General features: G+C 36.5%; 1 long non-coding RNA gene across 1 annotated transcript; it reads right to left on the bottom strand.

The window, feature by feature from the left end:
• Positions 1-463: 463 nt before the first annotated feature.
• Positions 464-5,278, bottom strand: LOC107024512. The gene is made up of 3 exons (XR_001457363.2): positions 5,122-5,278; positions 4,956-5,045; positions 464-888 (listed from the first exon to the last, which is right to left on the bottom strand). It is a non-coding gene; the product is annotated as an uncharacterized LOC107024512 (long non-coding RNA).
• Positions 5,279-5,986: the final 708 nt, after the last annotated feature.

Consider the following 5,986-nt stretch of genomic DNA (forward strand, 5'->3'; position numbering starts at 1 on the left):
TAAATACTAGGTCTAATGAAGCTTTGTCTAGTAAATCTTTGAGTTGAGCCTTAAACTCTTTCAATTCGGCCGGAGCCATCCGATAAGGAGGAATTGAAATGGGGTTGGTATCCGATAGCAAGTCAATACCAAAATCAATTTCCCGTTCGGGAGGGATTCTGGAAAGATCATTAGGAAAGACCTCTGGGAATTCCCTTACTACGGGAACTAACTCAATGAGAGGATTTTTGGAGTCTAAATCTTTGACTCTTACAATGTGATATAGACACCCTTTTGAGATCATTTTACAAGCCTTAATATAAAAGATGATACGACCTCTAGGAATAGAATTTCCCCCTTTCCATTCTAAAACAACTTCATTTGGAAAATTGAACTTGACAATTCTAGTTCTACAATCAAAGAAAGCAAAACAATCATGCAACCAATCCATCCCCAAAATGATATCAAAATCTACCATATCAAGTTCTACCAATTCAACATGAGTAACTTTATTGGGTAACATTATAGGACAATTTCTATGCACCCTCTTTGCAACCACCGAATCACTTATCGTGGTACTTACCATGAAAGGTTCATTTATAATATCGGGAAAAATATCAAACTTCCGAGCTATCAAGGGAGTAACAAAAGATAGTGTAGCACCCGGATCATGTAAAAACATATACATCAATAGAGAATACTTGTAACATAATGGTCACCAAATCGGGAGAATTCTCTTGTTCAACCCTTGAGTGAAGTGCATGAGAGCGATTCTTCTTTGAAGGATCCACTTTAGAACCACTAATTTGAGCTTGGCCCGCTACCTTTTTCTTGCCCCTTCACATTTGGGCACAAGCTGTCACTACCCAAGCTGAAGCCTTGATGGAACCTAGAAACAAATGTTAATGCCTGCAGTTTATGCCAGAGATAATGTATTAGAAAGACTGGAATTGTGGGAAGATTTGGAGAATGCTGCAGAAGGTAATCAGTTGCCTTGGATTGTTGGTGGAGATTTTAATGTGATCAGAAATGAGGAAGAAAAGCTTGGAGGGTTGCCAGTGTCAAATTCAGAGACTATTGATTTTGAGCAGTGTTTGAACAGTTGTTCCCTGGAGGAGATAAAATTCAGTGGAAGTAAATACACATGGTTGAATGTAAGAATAGGGGAAGATTGCATTTTTAAAAGATTGGATATAATTTTTGGTAATACGAAGATTTTTGAAATACTTCTAGCTTCAGAACTAACACATGTTGAGACAAGTTTCAGATCATGCACCTTTACTAGTAAAATGCAACACAAACAGTGTAGCAGTGGTCAAACCTTTCAAATTTTTGAATTTATGGATAATGCACAAAGATTTCAAGAAAATAGTAGAGGATAACTGACAAATAGATTTTGTTGGGTCTCCATGTACAGATCTCCAATCAAAGATGAGGAAAGTAAAAGTTGCTTTAGCGGAATGGAGCAAGAAAGAATATGGTAATTTTTGAAAACAAATTTCCACATTAGAGGATACCATTAAGGTAAAAGAGGCTCAATTGGAATTTATGCCTGATTAAAAGGCAAGGATAGAACTGAAGAAGGCAGAGGCAGAACTTATGAGATTCTTCAAACTTGAGGAAGAATACTGGAAACAGAAGTCAGGCATGTGCTGGTTCAAGGACGGGGATAGAAATACGAAATTCTTCCACTCTTATGTTAAAGGGAGAAGGTGGAAGATGAGTAAAGATGAGATTCTAAATAATCAAAGAGATATAATCAGTGGTACACAGAACATTGGGGAAGAGACAGTAAAAGTTTTCAAAGAGCAATTCAATGAAGACAAAGATGATAGAGAATATAGAATGCTGGAGGCGATCCCCTCTTTGATCACACAAGAGGATAATGACAGAATAAGTAATCCACCTACATAAGAAGAAGTGAAGGTATTGGTCTTTTCTTTAAACGTAGACAACACAAGTGGGCATGACGGCTTCTCGGGCTTGTTCTTTCAGAAATGTTGGGACATAATAGGGAAGGACTACTATAATGGTTCAAGATTTCTTTGCCAGACAAGGGTTACCAACGTATATTACTCACACTAATTTGGTTCCTATTCCCAAAAGAGAAAAGGTAATGACTTTTTCAGACCTGAGACCATCTCTAATCAAATGATCTTTAGGCTGATATATGAAAGAATGGTCTCCATACTCCCTAAGATTATTTCAAAAAATAAGGCTGGCTTTGTAATAGGCAGAAGCATCACTGAGAATGTGTTGTTATCCCAGGAAATCATAAAGGACATTAACAGAAGAAACAAGTTGCATAATGTTGTAGTAAAGTTAGACATGACTAAAGCATATGATAGGGTGTCATGGGTGCTTCTAACAAAAATGTTGAGGAAATTTGGCTTTGGGGAGAGATTGATTAATGTGGTATGGAGGATAATTTCTAATAATTGGTATTCTAAACTAATTAATGGGAAGCAACAAGTTTTGTTCAAATCAACCAGGAGATTGAAACAAGGAGACCCATTCTCTCCCACCCTATTCACAAATTTCTGTTGAAGTCCTTTCAAGGGGTTTATATAGACTGCATGGTGATCATAATTCTAGGGATATGGTATGCCCAAGTGGTGCCCAGATATAAATAATTTGTCATATGCACATGACACAATTCTATTTTGTTCGAGACATCAAGTTTATTTAAAGAATGCTGAAGGTGCTAAGAGAATATGAAGTTGTTTCTGGACAACTAGTAAATTTGTCAAAAAGTTTTTTGTATATTCATGAGAAAGTTCCTATTGCTGATTGTTCAAGAATAAGAAAAGTTACAGGAATTTGTCAGGGATTCCTTTCACTTATTTGGGATGTCCTATTTTCTACGGGAGAATAAGAAAAGATCATTTTAGGAACTATTAACGAAAGTGAGAAGGAGAATCTTAATGTTGAAGAACAAACTTTTGGGGGAAGATACATCTTGGTAGCTGTTGTTCTCCAATCTATGCTTGTATATATATTAAATTCAATGAATCCCCCAAAGGGAATTATTAAACAGTCATATATGATATTTGCAAAAACTTTTTGGAGCAACATTGCAGGTATAAGGAGTAAGCATTGGGCAGCATGAGAGGATTTATGTTATCCCAAATAAGAAGGTGGCTTGGGTTTCAGATCACTATAGGATATATCCAATGCATTTTTTTGCTAAGATTTGGTGGAAGTTCAGGGTTTCAACAGACTCACTTTGGAGTGCATTCATATGGAATGAATATTGCAAGAAAGTTCATCATGTAGTAGCCATAAGCCTAGGGGGATATCATATTTGGAGGAAAATGGTGCAGATAAGGGAGGAGGTTGAACATAATATTTGGTGGCAAACTAAGGATGGTTCCTCAATCTTGTTGTATGATAATTGGACAAAACAAAGGGCCCTATACTACACAGAGGGGGGAAAATATGAGGAAGAAGAAATAGAGGTCAGAAAGTTAATTAACAATGGAGCCTGGAATAAACAGATGCTACTGAATCACTTATCACAGGAGATGACAAAATGTATATCAGAAACTATCTCACAAGTTCATTAACAATGGAACCTGGAATAAACAGATGCTACTGAATCATATATCAGAGGAGATAACAGAATGTATATTGGAAACTATCTCACCAAAGCTAACAGATGGTATGCATGATAAAGAATGGTGGATGTTTGAAAATAATGGAGAATTCAGTGTGAAATCTGCTTGGGAAGGTCTGAGGAAGAAGAAGGAGAAAAGAAGAGACTTTGAGCTGATTTGGGAGAACAAAGTGCCTTTTAAATTATGTTTCTTCTTGTGGAGGGTTTGGAAGAGAAGAATAGCCACAGGTGATAACTTGAGGGGGATTAATATTCAAATAGTCTCAAGATGTTGGTGTTTTAACGACAACAAACATGAGACTGTGACACACCTTTTTCTAACAGCTTCTATAGCCAATATGTTATAGAAGCATTTTGCTTCTTGTGCAGGTACAAATATTGAAGGCATGCATTTGCAACAACTATTAATCAAATGGTTGACCAAAAAGGGTAATATAAAAATAATGGGAATTCAAAGAATTCCAGCCATGATAATTGGGCTTTGTGGAAGAGGAGAAATACAATCAAACATGGAGGAAGCTGTAGTCTTAATTAGATGAAGGAACACATAAACATTCAGATACATCAATTGATTAAGGTTAAATGCCCTTGGATAAAACGGATTCCCAGATATAAGGAAACTATAATAGGTTACTTAGTGAGTATAAACCTAAGCCGCATTTCAACAGGATAACATGGGCATCACCACCAAGAAATAAGGTTAAAGTGAATACAGATGGAGCATGTAAAGGAAGACCTTGACAAAGTTCTTATGGATTTTGTATTAGGGAGGTATCAGGAAATATGATATATGAACAAGGACATGATATTGGTGTAAGAACCAATTTGGAAGAAGAAATCATAGCAATGTTGGAGGCACTAAGATACTGTAAAAGAGTTGGATTAAAGGATATTATGATGGAGTCAGACTCACCCAGTCTTGTTATATATCTAACAAACTCTTGTAAAGTCCCACGGGAAAGAATAGAGCAAATGGAAGAATGTAAAGACTTGCTGTTGCGCACAAAAGCAAAGATTCAGCATACTTTGAGGGAGGGGAACAACTTAGAAGACTTCATAGCAAAACACAGTAATAGGATCAGAAGGAGTGGTTCAGCTCGATACATTCTCAAGTCTACCTAATAGAGTAAAATGCATTTTGAATTTATAAAATGCACAGATACCTACATTAAGGGTCCAAACTAGGCCAATAAAGAATCAGTGCATAGAGCATACAAAGGGATAGAATATGACATTCATACAGGGATTCAAAGATAAAATTACTGATCTCTCCGTCTAGTTGAAATAATAAAAATTGATGAATTGAAGGAATAAAATGATATATGGAGGAGTTCAACACAACAAAGATTAATTTGCTTACAGAGAACTCCCGAGTCACCAGTGAGCTAGATCTGAGTGATGTCGGGGTTGTTGGTATTTCGGTCAATTTCCGCCAAGGGTGATTACTCTTCTGCAAAGATAGGAACAAGAATATAAGCGATCTCAATTCATAGCTGCAAATCGTAGGAATGGACTTGGACACATACCTGGGAGGAAGCTGAAGGGGATGAGATGAAGTCAAAGAAGAAGGTTTCTCAAAAACCACCATAGTTGTAGATCTGGACTGACCAATGTATTTTTGAAACTTCCTGTCCGTAATTTTCTTTTGTATTTTCTTTTTGTTTGGATGGTAAAATTTTGTGGATATTAATAACTAAAATGTCCAAGTGACTACAATTGAATTAAAAAAATGATTTTTAAATACACTCTTTGTGAAACCTGTAAAATAATTTAACAACCAAGGGATCTAGTCTGACACGTACCATAGCTACTACGAACAACAATGGACAATAATAAATAAGACACAACTTCCACCATGCGGAAGGAAGAGTCAAAGTTGCTGGAAGAATTCTTCATATTCACTTAATGGAACATCACCAATTCTTCATCCAGACTATGTCAAAAGACCTAGCAAGAGTAGTGTTACTACAACTACACACACTGGTAGGCGTCATCGTTCAACATGACACCCACCTCATATTACAAGAAAAGAATAATGTGATCATGTTGTACCACCCGTTTCTCCACCTTCGCTCCTTTCTTACAACACCCTCAACCTGTAACAATACCTTGATTTCTAACCATTTCTCCTTCCCAACTGCTAACACTTCTAGTTATGTTAAGTCATAGCCCAAAAATTGCTTATCAAATTACTATTAACTCATAGTCTAAGCATTGCTAACCACATTAGATAATCCCAACCACAGCTAACATCCTTTTCTACGAATCAATCTTGTCACGTTCTTAACGTATCATCACTTTATCTACCCCAAACATAAATCTCCCCCTTTCCTTCATCTTTAGTCAATGTCACAATTATCCTTGGAATACTTACCCCGACAAATGCCTCAA

The sequence above is a fragment of the Solanum pennellii genome, chromosome 7, assembly GCF_001406875.1.
Source record: "Solanum pennellii chromosome 7, SPENNV200".
Taxonomy (NCBI): Eukaryota; Viridiplantae; Streptophyta; class Magnoliopsida; order Solanales; family Solanaceae; genus Solanum; species Solanum pennellii.